This window comes from Erythrolamprus reginae, chromosome 2, assembly GCF_031021105.1.
Source record: "Erythrolamprus reginae isolate rEryReg1 chromosome 2, rEryReg1.hap1, whole genome shotgun sequence".
Taxonomy (NCBI): domain Eukaryota; kingdom Metazoa; phylum Chordata; class Lepidosauria; order Squamata; family Dipsadidae; genus Erythrolamprus; species Erythrolamprus reginae.
In genome coordinates, this window is record NC_091951.1 from 222831720 (window position 1) to 222852491 (window position 20772).

The 20772-nt window shown below is 38.8% G+C and overlaps 1 protein-coding gene across 1 annotated transcript in view; it reads left to right on the forward strand.

The window, feature by feature from the left end:
* Positions 1-20772, forward strand: part of CASR (calcium sensing receptor) — a 76100-nt gene that overhangs the window by 45160 nt on the left and 10168 nt on the right. The window lies entirely within an intron of this gene.

Consider the following 20772-nt stretch of genomic DNA (forward strand, 5'->3'; position numbering starts at 1 on the left):
TTATTTATTTATTCAAAACAAGAAACGTATACCAATAGCTTACATTCCTTAATCTGTTTTCTTTTATGGCAGGCTTCATATCTTGGCTAATTCTTCCTGTTTACAGTATCTTTTTGGGTTCTTCTTATCCTAAAATGTATTTCCTTTTCCTTTTCTCCTAATAGGATCATGGTCCATTAAATCTTCATTTCTATTCTGTTTTTCCTTGCCTCTTGATTTAAAGTGGCAATTTAAGACCCTTTCATTTTTAATGCTGCTTATTGTTCTCGTCTTATGCTGTATGACAACTTGGATTTATTTTATATTGAAGGCTGCAAATATGCAATATTCAATTCACATTTTATTTATTTATTTATTCATTTATTCATTCATTTAAAATCTTTGGATGGGCAGTCATGCCAGGTTATGACCGATACAAAAGCTTTCTGTTCGGGATCTGAGAACTTAGCCGGTTATGGCATGCGTGGAAGAAATTGGTAATGGGCAGGGGGAAGAGGCCGTCTTAAGTGGGCTATTTTGTCCTGTTGTTTAAATTACTAAAAATAAGAGTAAGCCACTTTGCAAGTCATCCATGAACTATCTCATAGAGAGGCAGTCCACCTCTGCTGGTAGTTGAACTCTGTCACTGGGTTCATCTAATGAGAAACTCCTGCCCTGCACGGTAATGTTCTTTTCTTTCAACATATTAATTTCAGTTCATGACAGGGCCATGCTGCATGTTCTAACATTTGCCTTTCCACAAATTAATGGACGTGTTTTATCAGGTGACAGAAAGATTCAGCATCAATATTGTTTTCAGTTTAGGTTGAAACAGATGGGGTCAGGGCTTTAACGTTCTGATGGAAAGCCCCACATTCTAGAAAGGGACTCAGGCTAATGGATTCCCTCAGGAGAAAACACGTTAGCATCGTTTTCAAAAAGTTTCCATACTGGATATATTTATGAAAAGCCGTAACCATTATATCATGTTTTGCCAGAATTCTCCCTAGAAGAACAGATGAACTGAGCTTTAGGTCAGAAAGAAAAAGACCGAGCGAATAGGATTTCCTTGCGTTGAGAACAATATGTATACTGTATACCAGGAGTGGGTTCTAACTTACCTCACAGTCGGTTCGCTTCCTCCTGCACTGCGTGGCCTTGCTTCATGGGTGCTTGCATGCTACAGGTGTGCACGCATGCGCAGAGGTAAAAAAAATAAAAAAATCCCCCCAAAAGCTGAAAACAACATGGTGACTGCATTCATAGTGCCAGAAACTCAGCTTCTGCACATATGCATAAGAAAAAAACCTGGAAAATTCTTTCCCCCAAAAAAAATTCTTTAAAAAAAGAACAATGGCAGTGTCCATAGAAAGGTTTTGTGATGTCATCAGGATGTCACCAGTGGGTCACTACTGGTTTGGGCGAACCGTATATATGCTTTGAAAAGAAACCGGGAGAATATAAAATATTAATTGCCTAAAGTTTAAAAAGTCCCTGTCTGGAATCTTTATTACATTTATATTTACTACTATTGTTGGGTGAACCGAACTCGCACAATTCGGGTCCATACCGAATTTTGTGCCGTTTGTGACACTGAACCCGAACCCGAAATTTTTTAAAACTTTGGGCAAAGTTCGGGTTCGGGTTCGGCCGGGAGAAGAGTGGGGAATCCCATTGTGGCATTCCCCACCTCCTTTTGCTTGCCACACTGCAAGCAAAAGGAGCTGGGAAACCCCACAATGGAATTCCAGGGGCGGAGCTTTGACGTCACGTATACTTCTTCCTGACCTCCCTTTACTTGCTTGGAAGATAGGGCAAAAGCATCACTAGTTCTATGGTGTGATGGTTAGCACTCTGGACTTTGAATCCAGTGATCCAGGTTCAAATCTCCTTTTTAAAAATTTTTTAAAATTTTCTTTCTTTCTTTCTTTCATTATTATTATTATTATTATTATTATTATTATTATTATCATCATCATCATTATCATCATCATGCTTCTTTATATAATAAAAGGGGTTTGGGTCCTTTTAATGCTTTCTTAGTGGGAAAAAAAGAAAGCATTAAAAGGACCCTCCAGCTCTTTGGGGGCAAAAGGGAACCTTCCCGATGTGCCCATGGAAATAATTAATAAATGATGATGATGATAATAATAATTAATAAATAAATAAATAAATAAATAAATATTTTTTTAAAAGGAGGTTCTTCCGAGATTTGAACCTGGATCGCTGGATTTAAAGTCCAGAGTGCTAACCATCACACTATAGAACTAGCAATGCTTTTGCCCTATCTTCCAAGCAAGCAAAGGGAGGTCCTTTCAGCAACAGGACCTCCCTTTACTTGCTTGGAAGATACTTTTGGGCTGTTTGCCTTCATATTTTGCTTTTTGAGTAATGTTTTTATGAGGTTGGAGTGGAAGCAATATTGTAATTTCTTTGTGCAACCAAGATACATCTTCTGCAATCTAGCCATTTTATAACTCCTATTAGTGATAATGGTTTAGGTGCCAAACCTGTTTTATGACATTTTCCTTACCTGCTTCTTCCACCTCTGGCAGAGCATTAGGAGCTTTCAAGTAGCAAACTCAGTATCACATTTTTAAAAAAAAGGATTTTAGGCCATTTTTCACTGAGCCCATATGAAATTACACTGCATTTTTACTTTGAAGCTTGTGCAGTGATAATGGCAGTGTGATGTCCTACTTCCCCTATAATTACAGTACAGTGCTATAGATCGCTTGCAGTACTTGTTGCTTCTATAAACACAAATGCTAAGACAGAAACCAATGAATAAATTTGATTCAGAATCTGATCCAATTATTCCAGGAAAAGTAGGCATTGCAACAATCTATAAGAGTGATGGCAAAACTATGGCACGGGTGCCACAGGTGACATGCGGAGCCATATCTGAGGGCACGCGAAGCAGTTATTTATTTATTTATTTATTTACTTACTTACTTACTTACTTACTTACTTACTTACTTACTTACTTACTTACTTACTTAGATTTGTATGCCGCCCCTCTCCGAGGACTCGGAGCTGCTCACAACAAAAACAATACAAATCCGATACTAAAACAATTTAAAACCTTTCATATAAAAACAATCATACATCTCATACAGACTATGCATAAAGCGGAAGCAGCCCAGGGGAATCAATTACTCCAGCTCCAGCTCGCATATGTCCTCTGGTCAGCTGGTTTTCAGCCTTCTTTTCGGCCTTTTTTGCTCTCCCCAGGTTTCAGGAAAGCCTCCTGAACTCTGGGGATGGTGAAAAATAGCCCAGCGGGCTTACTGGTAGTCTGAAGGCTTCAGTGAGGCCTGTGCACATCTGCGGGAGGGGGCATTCTGGGGGGGGGGGGGTTGTGCGCATGCACGGGAGAGGGCATTGCATTATGGGCATGGGCATGCATGTCCACACTGTCATGTGCACGCACACCCTTTTGGCACCCAAGCCGAAAAAGGTTCGCCATCACTGATTTATAACATTCACAATGCTGCAGGAAAAGCAAATTCAGAAAAAGAAAATTCTACCTATAATATGTCTTTCAAAATGTTTGTGCCAAGCGTGAGGGAAGGAGTTGGATATGTTTGGGCTAGAATACACCCAGTCAGAAATTTTCCATCAAAGCCTGACTAAACTTTAAAGAACAGTTGAGGGTGGGGGGATCCAATTCTCTCAAAGGTTAAAAACATTTATGAATGATGCTTAGTGCTTTCTCGGGCCTAATTTGATTTGATCCTCATTTTATCAGGAAGAAGGATTTCCCATTTCAGATCTAGAAGACCTTTTGTTGTGAAATGTTTTCCATAGGAGTTGAATATTTGAATAATCTTTTAAACCTTGAAATTATCTGGGTAAGGATCATAATAGTCTTGTAGTATTATGTTGCCAGTATAAGATTGAAACTCAGAAAATACTGCAATAACTTGCTTAAAGCTCAAGGGTTTCCCCCCACTGCTGAGCTGAACTGTTCAATCAGCAGAAAGTTAGGCTGGCATAAAATTGACTGTCTCCAATCCTTCTCCTGTCTCTAGTGCCATTGACCTGATTTCCTTCAAAGCGTCAGAACTATGAAGCAGCAATCAGGTCTGCAAAGAAACTAATAAGCGTCAAACCTGAGACCTGTTTAGTAAGATTTGTTAGGACAACACCACAAGAATTCTGACAAATACTCTGGCTTTCGGATGTGAGCTTTATTTACAACTAATTCAAAGCAGTTGAATTTTTTATTTTTCTTTGTCTTGCCCTTCAGTGTAGGTGGGGAGAAGGCAAGTCAACTAGTACTTTTATATGATTTACCCAATGGCTATTTGCCTATTTATCAGTGTTAGAATACACTCCCACAATAACTTAGTATTGTTTTTTTAAAATATCTTCAATTGTGATAAATTAAGAAGAGAAATGCTAAGTCATTGTCAACATCATCTATTAAACCTGCACGCGGCTGCCTGGCTTTCAAGGACTCCGGATAGCTCACAATAATAAAATAAATTACAATAAAACCAATCCAAGATCAAACTTGACAGGGTAACAGACTAGACCGATACTTTCAACACTAGTGCACCTATGGATGTCTTAAACAGGTTTCATGGGATGTGGACAGTGATGGGCTACCAAAATTTTTACTACCACATTGTGGGCGTGGCTTATGTATTTTGTTTCAACATCTTTCAGTGCAAATTGGGTGCTCTAGGGTGGAGCTCCAAATTTTGCTACCGGAACTGCGTTCCTGACCATTCCCGTAGGAGCCCATCACTGGATGCGGACAAGAAAATGACAACTTCATGGGGACATCATGCAGAGAACATAGGATGTCAAATGATTTTGTGCCATCATTATTATTATTATTTATTAGATTTGAATGCCGCCCCTCTCCGTAGACTCAGGGCGGCTCACAACAGTGATAAAAAACAATACATGGTAACAAATCTAATAATAATAATAAATAATAATAATAATAATAATAATAATAATTGATAGAAGAGTAGAATGGCTCTCAGTCACTTAAACTGCACAAATTGTTAGATTGTACTGTACAGTATATTATTTGACCTAATAGGTGGTCAGAGACTGGTCTCCTACACATTTACACAGAAGTGAACAGGGTAAAATTCTACCGGTTCGGGTGAACTGGTAGCAGCGGCAGCGTGAGGCTCCACCCACACGCCTGAATGTTGCCATTGTCTATTTTTTTCACCCTCTGCAAAGCCTTCTGCACATGCGCAGAGGGTGAAAAAGCATGCACAACATGTGCAAAACACGCACTTCCGAACCGGTAGGGAAGGTAAGTAGATTTTACCACTGGTAGTGAGTACGTGGTTCTGGTTAGCTCTGATCACCATGATACAAAAAAGATGCTGGGACCCTAGAAAGTATGCAAAGAAGAGCAATAAAGAAGATCAGGAGACTTGAGGCTAAATAGTACAATGAACAGCTAAGGGAATTAAATATGTTTAGCCTTACAAATAGAAGGCTGGGGCATGACATCATAGCTGTCTTCCAATACTTAAAGGGCTGTCACAGGGAAGAGGATATTGAGGGTAAGATAAAGAAGAAATGGGTGGAAGCTCCTCAGAGGAAGATCCAACCTGGGAATAAGGAGGAATTTCTTGACAGTGGAAACTATTAACAGGGTGTCCAGCAAACTTGGAAAACAGAGAAATCAGGGAAATTATCAGGGAAATCGGCGGTTCGAGAAATATCAGGGAATTATCAGGGAAATTGTAAAAAAAACTGAAATAAATCATTATGGTGAACCTATGGCACGCATGCCTGAAGTGGCACACAGAGCCATGTTGTTTGGCACGCGCATAGTCATCCGTTCCCCTCCCGGGTTTCTGGCGCGCATGCACATACCATGATCGGCTAACCTTTGTGCGTGCGGCAAATGCTGGCTGGGGAATTCTGGGAGTTGAAGTCCAGATATCTTCAAGTTGCCAAGGTTGGGAAACACTAATCTATAGGACTCCAGTCATATAAACTTGAGCAGCTTAAAATATATATCTATGGAAGGAGTGTGTGTCCACATGTTACTTACTATGATCATCTTCAGCCTCAGTGGTTCTGTTTGATGGAGAAAATCTGAAGAAGTATTTCAACTATTTGCGACTAACATTGAACCAAACTGTATTCTTGAATTACAGCTACTTTTCAGATTATCCTAGCCAACAGGGGAAGGCTGGAAATGGGGGTAAAGGCCAGAATTGTATCCCCAGCATTTTTCCTATAATCCAAATTTTCATCATTCCAAAAAGAGGTTAATGTAACTAAAGTCAGTTTGCTTTTAAACATGACAAATAAATAGAAATAGAAGGGATGTGTGCAGATTAAGGGGAGATGTTTTGCAAGGCTGCAATTTTTATTTTTATTTTCTAGGAGTTGCTATGAAATTTGGAGCAAGGTAAATCAGCTAAGGGTGCTTTTCTTAAAGAAATGACTCCTGCCCAGCATTCACAAAAGATATATAACTCCCTCCCCAACTGTAACATGTTCTCTCCCATTACTATGAAAAAGACTTTAAAAAGCTGCACTTTGAGGTAATTATTGTTGAGAAGAAATAAAACTGAGGGTCTCATGAATCAGCCACCACTCTTTGGAGTAACTTCCTACTTAATAACAATAATCCCCTTTGTTTATAATGTTTTTTTTTTAAAAAAAAATTAAATCTTCTCTGTCCTTAATTGCTATGACTTTTGCATCTTTTTATAGGTTACAGATTGTCAGTGATTAGCCCAAACTGTTTCCTGTTAAGAGCCTCTCCTCTATGTTTGTACTAAAGATAGAAACATAAGTACCCAGGATCCATTTCAGAGCATTTAGGAGAAGTACATTTCTTATTGGGGAAGTCTGCACAAAGGCTACCAGGGCCAATTAAATGAGTATCTTAGATTACTAATATGATATATGGGCTTGTTTTTAAAACATGGTCTTGTTTTTAAAACAAGTCGTAGAGGCTAGCTAATTGCAGTGATGCTTAGGCAGAAGGGGGCATCTAATCTTGTGACTTCCCAACTGATTCATCTAGTTCCACGTCTTGGGTCATAATCATTTATCATACTACGGTAAAGAATAGAGACTCTGGGGCTACCAATCAAAGACAAAGGATGTTAACTTCTGTTGCATTAGGTAATGAGGGAAACAAGGTCATAGCTTCTCATTTCCTCTTTTGCTGTTCAAAGAGAGAGGTTGGCAATTTGGACCGTTTGGAATTTTGACAACATGAAATGGACACTCATAAAATTGCAGTATGAGAAGAATCAAAATGTTATTTTACTCAAAGGCAAACTCATTATCTATACTCCAAAAATGTTCCCTATTAGTTTCTGGGCAGGTAGATAGAAGTCACTGGACTTCAACTACTCGTGTTTTTGTTTTTTTTAAATATCTATAGAAGCTGGAGTCATTCATGTAAATAAAACTGACATTGCATGTTGAGCTTTTGTTTCAGAATGTGCTAATTAAATTACACACGCACAACATACACACACACGAGAGAGAGGGGGGGAGGGGGGATAGATCACACTGCAAAATTTTTTAAGATATCCGTGTTTTTTCCACTGCTTCTTTATATTGGGAGATCTGCAATTTACATATTAGAATATGATTTCTGGTGGGATTAGGGCTCATCCATCCTTAGGACCAGATAGATTCATCTTCTCTTTTCTTTCTACCTCTTGGAAAACATTGTTGCACTTTTGTTAAAAAGGCTGGCCCTCCTTACCCATGATGATACAAGAAAACAAGACTCGACATAATGAGAAAAAGTATAATTTTTCTACCCTTTCCAAGATAACTCCAAAGTAAATTTAGGAACAAACATCCTTGATGAGACTCATACCCCATCTGAAGTCATTAATCTCTTGGCATGAGAAAAATAATTTGATCATACTGGATTCCACTGCCCCCTGCATAATTTGTTACAAGAAACACCTATTTCTGAACATTGCTTGAACCATTAACAATTATACTTAATCAGTATTAAGGACACAGAAGAGACTTCAAAGAGAATGGACAAATAAAATCTCAGATTACATCTCATCCTTAGGACCTACACCAGGCAGCATTTGTTTCACCCTTTTTGGCATCAGAGAGTGCAGTCATCCTTTAAGCCCACTGCAACAATATCGCCAAAAAGGCTTCCAGAGTCGTTAACCTGATCCTACGTAACTTCTGCTCTGGCAATCTCACACTACTGACTAGAGCCTACAAAACCTATGCCAGACCCATTCTCGAATACAGCTCATCTGTCTGGAACCCACACCACATCTCGGACATCAACACTCTTGAAAACGTCCAAAGATATTTCACCAGAAGAGCCCTTCACTCCTCCACTCGAAACAGAATACCCTACGAAAATAGACTATCTATCCTGGGTCTTGAAAGCTTAGAACTGCGGCGCCTAAAACATGATCTAAGTATTGCCCACAAGATCATATGCTGCAACGTCCTTCCGGTCAATGACTACTTCAGCTTCAACCGCAACAACACAAGAGCACACAACAGATTCAAACTTAATATTAACCGCTCCAAACTTGACTGTAAAAAATATGACTTTAACAATCGAGTTGTCGAAGTGTGGAACTCATTACCGGACTCAATAGTGTCAACTCCCAACCCCCAACATTTCTCCCTTAGACTCTCCACGATTGACCTCTCCAGATTCCTAAGAGGCTAGTAAGGGGCGTACATAAGTGCACTGATGTGCCTATTGTCCCTTGTCCAATTGCCTTTCCTTATATCATATATCATATATATTCTCTCCTTATCTCTATCTATCTATCTATCTATCTATCTATCTATCTATCTATATATATATATATATATACTGTATATATAATATATATATATCATATATATTCTCTCCCTATCTCTTATATCATATATATTCTCTCCCTCCCATCTACTTCTCTTCTTTTTTACTTTCTATCTTTATATATATTACTTAATGCCTATTCTCTTCCATATGTATTGTATATTGGACAAAGAATAAATAAATGAATGAATGAATGAATGAATGAATGAATGAATGAATGAATGAATGAATGAATAAAAACCCTCATCTTGGCTGGAGAACAAAGCACCCATCTCAAGTCCATGGCATAACTGCCATCATTTTCTTGCCTCCATAACCTTTTTTTAACACAAGGTAGTAGAAGGAAATTTATTAGAAAGGACATCTTCCCTTTCTAGTCCTCAACGTGAAAGGAAGGCAAACAATATTCTAGCATTTATAATAGACTAGCAGATCAACATCAATTTATGATGCAAAATAAAATATTTACAGAAGCAGAATTGAAAGAACTGCAACCCAGGGCAAAGAAACTGAAGCCTTAGCAGCAGTAGCTCAGACTGAAGATGCAAACCAGCGAGAGGTCATAGCAGAGAAACCCATCTTACATACTGATTTATTTTCATTCACAAACCAGGAAGTCTCCCTCTTCTCTGTCTTCTCTTCAGGAAAAGAAGCCCTATAGCTAAAGAATACAGCATTGAAACAAAGTATATTATTAGTATTAGTATTAGTATTAGTAGTAGTAGTAGTAGTAGTAGTAGTAGTAGTAGTAGTAGTAATTAGATTTGTATGCCGCCCCTCTCCGTAGACTCAGAGCGGTATAACTGAGCATCTAGAACAAAAATAATGAAGTTGCCTGCATTGAAGCTTGTTCAAAAGTAACAGCTGGCACAAGCATTAAAAGATGCCAATACTGTAATATGAAATCTAAAATAACATTTGCCTGTCCCAGGCCCTTAGTAAGTACTTGATAGATAAAAATAGCAAATCCAGTTCAAATATTTGGCTGATGAACCATATTAACAATGCAACCAATCATAATAATATAATATAGCCCTATAGAGAGAGAGATCAACATGTTCCTAGATAATAATTTTATTCAAAAGAGTGTGACACTGGTGATAATTTGCAAGAACTTAGACAACTGGAAGGAGTTGGGTGGCCTATTAATTAATTAATTAATTAAATAAATAAATAAATAAATAAATAAAACATCTTTTTTTCCTTATCTGATTCTTGTTTTATTATTTGTTTTTTTAAATACAAAACACTTAAGGCCAGAATCCCTGAAATTGAATTACTTTTCTATTACAAGTGTTATAACCTTGACATATATTTGTACAAGCAGAGAATGGGGAAGGGACCTTGTAGAAGTCTCAATATTCTTTTCATCCAGGCTTGGGTCTTCATGGAAAACAGGCTCAACGGGCTCGCCCAGAAAGATACTTACTTGAACTTCTAGTGTGTAAAACTGAGACAGCTTGGATCTTATTGCTGTCTTGGCTATTATTCAGGTCACAGGGAAATATTTGAAATAACACAGCAGGTAAATCAGTTCAATATTTTCATTCATAGAACGTAGAAGATGAAATATGGCAGACATGCTCAAGATCATCCACTAGCTAAACTAGGGTTGGTGGCATTGGCAGATTCTGCATCTTTTGTTATTCCATAGGCCATAAATAGCAGAACAACCATAGTCTCCCTTTTTGCTTCATTTCCATTCCTACTATTGTACTGAACGTTAAACAAGAATAATAATTATACAGTAGTGCAAGGGAATGCAACAATTATTGTTTGATAAAGGAATTCTAAATTTTAAGAGTCAAAGGATTTGGAACATATATAATTTTATCATAATGTAACTATTTATCTTATTTCCCCCCCTCTGGAATTAAACTCCAAGTGAAATCAGTTTAATGAAGTTCAGGTTTTAAAGCAAATTTCCTCGTAAAGCACCATAAACTGCAGTGCTCTTTTTCTTACAATCCTGTAATGAGTTTGTTCTATCCAGATTACTCTGCTGTGAGTGTTGCACATATAGCTATCACCGGGCATCTTCGATTAATCTGAAGTGTAGCTGGGCTATTTATGGTTGAAACCAACCAAATGGAACTAACAGCATCAGTCCCAAATGATGCCATGCAGAGATAGCGTTTCTCAATATAATTCAAATGTCTGGCACTTATTTTTGAAGTCCTAAATAGTTTGGGATTTCAGCCAGGTAGCTAAAGAAAAGGCTTCTTGCTTTAGGTGCTCTTGATTCATCTCAAATGTTCTCCAGCTAATTGAAGTAAAGCAGAGAATGGACTTTTTCTGAGATGGAGATAGCAAATGATCTTTTGGGAGAGGGCTTCTGGAAAATTTTGACAGGTGTGGTTCGTCTCCAGTAATCCATTCAACCAGAACTGTAATTGGTTACACTGCTTCTCTCAATTCTTGGTGAACTCCAAGATGCTGTGAAACAGAGATGATGCTAAGATGGGCTTTCTTACCTGAGAGCAATCTGGGGGGGGGAGGGGTTGACAAAAAATGAGAAACAAATCAGCAGATTTGGTAGTTTCCATGTGCATATTAGTGTTTATGGAAATCACATAAAAGCCCTTTCACAAAAGCAGCCTCTCCCACCTGGCTTTATTCCAATTATCTTTCTTGGCATTTTTCCCGGTCCAACTGCTCCGATATCTTATGCAGCTTTTGTAAAATGCTTTAATAACCACTGGGAACCATTTTGAGAATTTTATTAAAGAAAGGCTGACACAAATACTTTCAGCCAAACAAAAGCTGTTAAATCATTGGAAAATAATGGTCATCAACTTCACCTCCTCCCATCCCCATTTTGCAGTAAGATAATATGAGATTTTGAGAAATAATCAGGTCATCGTAGAAAAATATGCTTATTTAATTTCATCTTCCATTTTACCTCTATTCACAAAATGAATATCTCTAGTATGTTTTCCCTATGTCTCAGATTAACACTTTCAAGAATAGGAAATTCCATTTCTTTTTCTGGGGGAGAGATAATAACATGTAGGCTCGTCACATTATCTTATTTGAAGCAGGGTAGAGTTAATTATAAGACTTAGAGCTTGATCCAAATGACTATCATATTTGAATGCTTTATTCTAAATGCATTGATCTGAGGAACCAAATTATGGTAGAAATGTCAGTATTATCAATTTTATGTTGGTATTCTCAAGCATGTTAAACAGAACTGAAGAGTGATTTTACCTTGATATTGACCAATCTCTGTTTGTCTTTCAGCAAAACTACCCAGTAAATGCTTTGATTTGCAGGTCAGCAAATAACCGCCCAATAAAACTGCCTTGGGTAGAAGACATTTTTAAAATGTCTAATGAGTTTGAGAGGGTTTGTCTCCAGTTTTTCAATCTCTAAAATGAATGGTCAAAATTCCAAATCCAAATTTAACTCTGAGACATGGTTTGGTTTTCAAGCTTGAGTTGGAGTTAATACCAAATTAAATGAAGGGAGTTTAGAAATAATAAAGGAGTTTGATCATGGGGATTGGCTTTGAAACAACAATCGAAATCTTTGTTGACAAGAAAAGAAAGGGAGGTACAAATGACTAATTGGAGGAAGTTAGTACAAGCTGTAAAATATTTAATCTTTTTTAAATGTTGGTGTCTTGTGGTTTATTCCTCTGGGCAAGGAGACAAATCTCACACCTGAAGTCTAGGCAGAACACTTTGGGGCAGTGAAATTGAGCAGGTTCTGGTGAGCTGGTAGCAGAGATTTTGAGTAATTCAGAGAACTGGCAAATGCCACCTCTAGCTGGACCCAGGATGGGGTGGGAATGGTGATTTTGCAGTATCCTTCCCCTGCCATGCCCATCAAGCCATGCCCACAGAACCAGTAGGCTATTCTGAGGAGTGATGTTTATTAATAAATGTCCTTTTAAGAAAAGAGGTAAGCTATTAAGATAATTTCAGATCAATTAGCCATTTATTAACCCATTCATTTATTTAACATTATTTATATCTGATCAAAATCCTAGCAGAATCTGAGTAGGGTACAACAACATAAACAGCAACAACTCCACATTGATATTATAATAAATAAACCAAAATCTAAGCATTGTAAATACCAATAAAGTAATGAATGACGGAATAGGTCTTTATAGCTTGCTTATAAATGCCAGCAAAGTTGGGGCCACAAGTGTCTCAATTCTGACTTGGTGTTGGTTGATGTGCTCTAATTTTACACCTTAAAGAACTTTAAAGGTGATGAACAAATTATTGAATTGGACAAGAAATCAATCAGCATCCAATGTGACATATTCAAAATAGAGTGGTACCTCAACTTAAGAACTTAATTCATTCCGTGACCAGGTTCTTAAGTAGAAACGTTCTTAAGTAGAAGCAAACTTTCCCATAGGAATCAATGAAAAAGCAAATAATGCGTGCAAATCCATTAGGAAAGAAAGAAAAGCTCAGAATTTGGGTGGGAGGAGGAGGAGGAAGAAGAGGAGGAGGAGAGTCACTGCGGAAGGTAGAAGGTGAGGTGAGGGGAATCAAAAAAATCCAAAACTTTAAGGCTAAAAAAAAAAAAAGAGGGACTCTGAGGTGGCGAGGAGGAGCATGCGCCTCCAATACACCCGGCGCGAGGCTCCTCCCATACACTGCCTCCCATACACTGGCGGCTGCTGCTGCCACCTGCTGTTTCTTCCATCCCATCCGAAGGGCTCCACTCTCCTCTTGCTCGCTCGCTTTGTAGCCGGCGCCTTTCCTTCGCTGTAGTGACTCCTCAGGGAGCGTTTCTTTTCTCTGGGCGCTGGCAGAGGTTTATTCCCTCTCCAAGTGCCCAGAGAAAGGAAAATGCTTCGTTCGCTCTGGACTGCCAAAGCCTCCTTAAGTGCCACCGAAAGGCCCCTCTGGCAGCCCAGAAAAGCCCAAGATGGCCGGGATTAAAGGGGAAATGGCAGGAAACTGGTCGGGCGTTCGTGCCGCTCTCACATTTCCTGGGAAATTTTTCTGGGCTTGGGTTCTTAAGTAGAAAATGGTTCTTAAGTAGAGGCAAAAAAATATTGAACACCTGGTGCTTATCTAGAAAAGTTCTTAAGTAGAGATGTTCTTAAGTAGAGGTACTTAAGATGTTATTCTTAGGGTATCCATATGACAATTATATGAATTAGGCAAATGTGTTCATTCATTCTGACCGGTTTCAGGATACTCTGTATGACTCTTTTATTAACTTAAATATAGTATTTTATCTAAGGAAAGGTTATGAGCAAAATTAGCATCCTGGACTATAAATGTTATGTTATATGAAAATATCTTCATGCAGGTTAGCATTCCACCACCATAGGCTTGTCTGATCAACTCAAAAGTTAAACAAGATTACATTTTTGTTCTGTTTTTTCTGTATTAATTCCATTACTCAAGCTTTTTTAAAAAACAAGCTTTACCCTCTGTTGTTGGCAAAGAAACCTATATCCATCCTGTTACATGCTGACTGTGCAGCTATTTTATCTTTTGACACAGGATGGCTTAAGCCTTAAGGCATTGTCTGCAAACCTAGGAGTTTATTGCAGCAATTAAAATAGATATTACCTCAAATTTAAGTAATTCTATTTACCAAGAAGTATACTAATTGAAATTATCGAGGATAAACAGTAATCTGCATTGAGCAGGTTAAAGATTCTAAATGTCTTTGAGTCATCTTCCAATAATTGACAACATCAAAGAAACAAATACCAATGCTGAAGCTTCTAAAGCTATTAATGTAATAAACTGAATTGTCAGTTGTAGAGGCAGTAATTTTATATATGCAACCGTTAAATTATTGAAAGCCAAAATGCTGAGCTTTCTGTTCCATGGCACACAGTTTTGTATATTTAGGGAAGAAAGATCTTTAGAAGTAATAAAAACTAAATATATTATAGTGGTTCTATATAACTCCTGATGCGTATCGTATGCCCTTTTCCTTTTGAAATGTGGTCTTTGCTCTGTTGCATGTGAGAAAATGTCAACTGAAGTACTATCTAAAAGTACTTAGGGAACTTCAGCCACCTTAATTTTTGCTAATAGGTTTACTTCTTTGCTGGAAGGAAGGCATTTTACTGTGACCTTGTAGCCAATTTTTTCTTCCAAAAAGCAAGTGAGAAGCAAACACAGAGATTAAACAGTGTATTTTGGATACTGAGTTATAAAAGGCTCAAAGCTCATTTCTCCATTTCTTTAACATTGGTTTATATGGAAGAACTCTGAAAGTAGCCAACTATCTTACCTCCGGAACCGTCTTCTGCCGCATGAATCCCAGCGACCAATTAGGTCCCACAAAGTTGACCTTCTCCAGGTCCCGTCAACTAAACAATGTCGGTTGGCTGGGCCTAGGGGGAGAGCCTTCTCTCTGGCGGCCCCGGCCCTTAGGAATCAACTCCCCCCAGACATTAGAACCGCCCCTACTCTCCTTGCCTTTCGGAAATTACTAAAGGCCCACCTATGTCGCCAGGCATGGGGGAATTAAGATACCCCCAGGCATACATAGTTTATGCATGGAATGATTGTGTTGCATGGTTTTAATGTTGGAGTTTTAAATGTTTTTTATGTTTTTTAATATTAGATTTGTTTTACTGTGTCATTTTGTTGTGAGCCGCTCTGAGTCCACGGAGAGGGGTGGCATACAAATCTAGTAAATTATTATTATTATTATTATTATTATTATTATTATTATTAATAATAATAATAATAATAAAACAACAATAACAACAACAAAACAACAACAACAACAACAACAACAACAACAATAATAATAATATCTTCTCCATCCTGGGGGGAGCCATCATTCAGGTTGAGTTGTCCTTATCCACTCAGAATGAGGACTGAGTCTGCTACTTTTTGCTGTATCCACCCCTCTTGGACCCAGTTTAGACTCGGTCCTCAGACTGCACGTGGCTATTCCACACCCTCCCTGTATGCTGGCTTTTGTTTGGATTTCCTGGCTTGACTTTGGAATGTTTTTGACACTGTGAGTGCTTTCCCCATGCCCTCTGCCCCACGAGGTGCTGGGGCTGTTTTGCAATCGAGCCTCGGCTCCTGCTGCGGCAAGGCTTCCTGGACTTGGGATGATGGCTGCACAGGTTTTTTGCAGGTGGCTTCCAACCTTTGCCCTCACATTATCCATCTCTGCCTGACCTGGGACCTTCCTAGGGTATTGCAGTCTCTGACGGGGACTCCTTATGAGCCACTTTGATTGCTATCCTCCAGTATTTCTCCTACAAGGTTGCCTTCTTAACCCTGCTGTTCTGTTTAAGAAAAGTAACAAATCTTATGTTCCCGGGTCACCCTGACCCGGACCGAAAACTCTTCATTTGCAGTGCTTATGTTTGGTCTTTTTGAAAGCTTTTTTCACTTGGAAAGTAGTCTGAACATTTCTGCACACAATGATATGAAAATTGAAATGAAAAAAGTAAATCTTATTGGTTTATTTTGCGGATATAATGCACGCCCCCCCTGTTTTTGTGAAGTTTTTTTCAATTTATGGATAGTTTTGCTTGCAAAATGCATTCTATTTTACTAAAGTTGGTATGGGATTGGTAGCTTGAACATTTCTGAACATAATGATATGAAAATTGAACTGGAAAAATTGATGCATATTGGTTTATTTTGTTGATGAAATGCACGCCCCCCCCCCGTTTTTTTAAAATAGTCTTCACTTTATGGATAGTTTTGCTAGCAAAATACATTCTATTTTACTAAAGTTGGTGTGGGATTGGTAGCTTGAACATTTCTGAACATAATGATATGAAAATTGAACTGGAAAAATTGATGCATATTGGTTTATTTTGCACATAAAGTATGCCTCAATTATTTCAATTTATATAAAAATTATGCTGTTAATTTCAAACTTACATACTTTTTTTTAGTAAAATGGATTTGTTTCATAAAATTAGTTCTCTGGCTACAATGTGGTTGATTTTCAAAAGGATATTCCAAATATTTCTAGACAAATATGTATAAACAGTGACAATAATGGCACACAGCAAGGCCGAGGGGGGGTGGCCCTTTTGTGGCAAAAATAAACCAATAAGAACCATTTTTTTCAGTTCATTTATATTTTTCTTATATTCAGAAATGTTCAATTTAGTATATCAAACCTTTTGGGGGAAAATTCCTTAGGGATTTGTAGCCTTAAAAAATAGAAATTGACACGAAATTAAAAAAGGATGGGGGGAGGGGCTTTTTGATCAAAATAAAAATATAAGTCTCAATTTTTCCAGTTCAATTTTCATATCATTATGTTCATAAATGTTCAAACTAGTTTTCCAGTTGAAAAGGTTTTCAAAAAGACCAAATTCAAGTGCCTAAAAAAAATCATTTTGGTCCGGGTCTATATGACCCGAACAGACTAAGTGTGACTTTTTTTTTGCCTAGAAAAAAAATTTTTCCCCCACCCCCACAAATATTTTTTTGATGGTCAGCATTGTTAAATTGAGTAAATGAATGCCTAAGATTTTAAAGAATATTTCGGATTTGGAGCATAAAAAAATAAAAAGTGAAAATGGTTGCAAGCAGCTGAGGGGGGGGGAGGCCTTATTTCTGATGTTAAAAAACCAGTAAGAATAATTTTGTTCAGTTCCTTTATATTTTTCTTATATTCAGAAATGTTCAAGCTACCAATCCCACACCAACTTCAGTAAAATAGAATGCATTTTGCAAGCAAAACTATCCATAAATTGAAAAAACTTTCACAAAAACGGGGGGGGCGTGCATTATATCAGCAAAATAAACCAATAAGAATTACTTTTTTCATTTCAATTTTCATATCATTGTGTGCAGAAATGTTCAGACTACTTTCCAAGTGAAAAAAGCTTTCAAAAAGACCAAACATAAGCACTGCAAATGAAGAGTTTTCGGTCCGGGTCAGGGTGACCCGGGAACAGAAGATTTGTAACTTTTTTTGCCCAGCAAAAACTAAGCCCCCCACCCCCCCAAAAAAAATTCTCATAGAGAGAACCCCTGAAATGATGAAACTACATGAAATTTCAAGTTTCAGATATGCAGGGAAAATTTTTTACAGGGACTCAAACTTGGCTTCGGGTCACATACGACCCGAAAACAACAACAACAACAACAACAACAATAATAATAATAATAATAATAATAATAATAATAATAATAATAATAATAATAATATCTTCTCCATCCTGGGGGGAGCCATCATTCAGGTTGAGTTGTCCTTATCCACTCAGAATGAGGACTGAGTCTGCTACTTTTTGCTGTATCCACCCCTCTTGGACCCAGTTTAGACTCGGTCCTCAGACTGCACGTGGCTATTCCACACCCTCCCTGTATGCTGGCTTTTGTTTGGATTTCCTGGCTTGACTTTGGAATGTTTTTGACACTGTGAGTGCTTTCCCCATGCCCTCTGCCCCACGAGGTGCTGGGGCTGTTTTGCAATCGAGCCTCGGCTCCTGCTGCGGCAAGGCTTCCTGGACTTGGGATGATGGCTGCACAGGTTTTTTGCAGGTGGCTTCCAACCTTTGCCCTCACATTATCCATCTCTGCCTGACCTGGGACCTTCCTAGGGTATTGCAGTCTCTGACGGGGACTCCTTATGAGCCACTTTGATTGCTATCCTCCAGTATTTCTCCTACAAGGTTGCCTTCTTAATGGCAATCAGGTTGGCTTGCAGGATCTCCAAGCTCTCCACCCTTTCCATCAGGAAGGATTTATGTATGTTTCATTTGGACCTTGTTGTTCTCAGGTTATATCCTTCGTTCATTCCGAAGGTTAATTCCACCTTTCATCGGGCTCAGGAGCTGGTCCTCACCAATTTTTGCTTGGACCCACCCCATCTGTCAGAGAGACTTTGGCATATGCTGGATGTCCGTAGGGCCTTACACATCTACATTGATAGGATACACCAGGTGTCCAAGGTGCTTCTGGTGGCCTTCCTGCCTCATTCATTGGGTCAGAAGGTGTCCTCCATGACTATTGGCCATTAGAATTACAGGACTTGCAAAGGCGTACAAACTCTCAGCGCTGCCACGGCCATTGAGGATCATGACCCACTCCATGCTTAGTACAGCAACATTGTCAGCCTGGGTGACCCAAGCGCCCCTGGCGGAGATTTGTCGAGCGGTGTCTTGATTTCTCTTTCTCAGCTTATCTGCCGCTCCAAGTTACAACAAGATCACGTCATCATCAGACAGGGCCTTTGGTCATAGGATCCTGCAAAAAGTCCACAAGGATTCAGACCTGGACTTGGCCCACCCTGGGGACTTTTGAGTTTTGGTAGGTCTCATCTTGAATGATGACCCAAGATGGAGAAGGGGCATTGGTCTTACCTGATATGCTTCTTCTCATCAGGTGGAGCCATCATTCAATCCCACCCTTGAGGGGTCCATTCCTTCATACTCCTCATTTCTTGAACTGGCGTTGTGGCCATGTTGCTTCTGTGTTGTTACATCTTCCTTGGACTGATGTTTTGCTAGCCAGAATCCACCCTTTTTGATGGTTTCAGGAAGGGGGAATTCTTATAATTGATTGTACGTGTTGATAGCCATGTCAAGTCTGCTTCTTCAGTCTCATTGACAGTAACAGACTCGGTTCTCATTCTGAGTGGACGAGGACAACCCATCCTGAATGATGGCTCCACCTGATGAGAAGAGGCATATCAGATAAGACCAATGCCACATCTCTGTTCCTTTTAAGAAAACATTGGTTAATTAGTTAGATAAAATGCTACATCATCTGTGGCTCTGGAGAAGAATTATAGTCCTTCAGTATCACATTTGCCCTCTCTGTCAAAACCAGCAATGTAGTCAATTTCCCATATTTCATTGTGCTCTCCTATTTATCATTATGTTGCTTTTATCTAACAGGGTCCTTATTAGTCCAGCTAGGTAAACAAACTTTTTTTTGCCTATAAAAATAATCAAGTGGCTTGCTAAATTCTGCTCAGTAGCAATTGCTATAAGAGTGATAGGAATATCATTTTCTGAACTAGTTAATGTGTTATTTGCATTTGTTTGGTTAGTGTTTTTAAGTATTTAATGTTTTTATTGTTTGAGTCTTTTCTTGCTTTTTCCTTATTTGAATGTCTATGGAGATTCTCAGTCATTCAGGGCATGGTTGTCCCAAAGGTGCTTTTTTCAAGAGACAGCTGTACTTTTTTGGGGGTGGTGGTGTTGAAAATGTTTTGCTTCTTCAAGCTTCTTTGATGAGAAGCGAAACGTCCTCAAAGAAAAAACAGAAAGTCCAGTTGCCTCTTGGAAAAAGCACCTTTGGGACATCCTCATTTGCCTCCCAAGGACAATTCTATCTGTCCGTCCATCATCCTGGGGGGGAACTATTGACCCCCTCAGACAGTGTTCCCTCTAATTTTTTGGGGGGGTGGGCGGAAAAGTATAGTGTCTGAGCGGCAGTCCCTTCGGGACTGGGCGGCACAGAAATAATAAACAAACAAACAAACAAACAAACAAACAAACAAACAAACAAAAAACCCACCCTGTTTTGCCTCAGAGAATTTCAAAATAAAATACTGTACTGTGTGTCTATAACAGTGAGCTCATAATAGGGCAACTCTATCAATATCAAAATGCCACTTAAATAGTTGAGCTAGTTTCAAACTAGATTTTGATTTTCTTTCTGTCTTCCTTACTCCCATTCTTTTTCTTTCTCTTTTCCTTCCTCTCTTTTTTCTATATGTTTCTCTCTCTTCCTCTCTTCCTCTCTCTCTCCTTCCCTCTCGGCTTCTGGGCAGGTTTGGAAAACTCTGAGTTGATGATGATTTTTAAGTGAGCAATTGCTCACTGCTCAGCTTAGAGGGAACTATGCCCTCAGAGAGGGTCCGCAACTTGGGCGTCCTCCTTGATCCACAGCTCACATTAGAGAAACTTCTTTCAGCTGTGGCGAGGGGGGCGTTTGCCCATGTTCGCCTGGTGCACCAGTTGCAGTCCTACTTGGACTGGGAGTCACTTCTCACAGTCACTCATGCCCTCATCACCTCGAGGCTCGACTACTGTAATGCTCTCTACA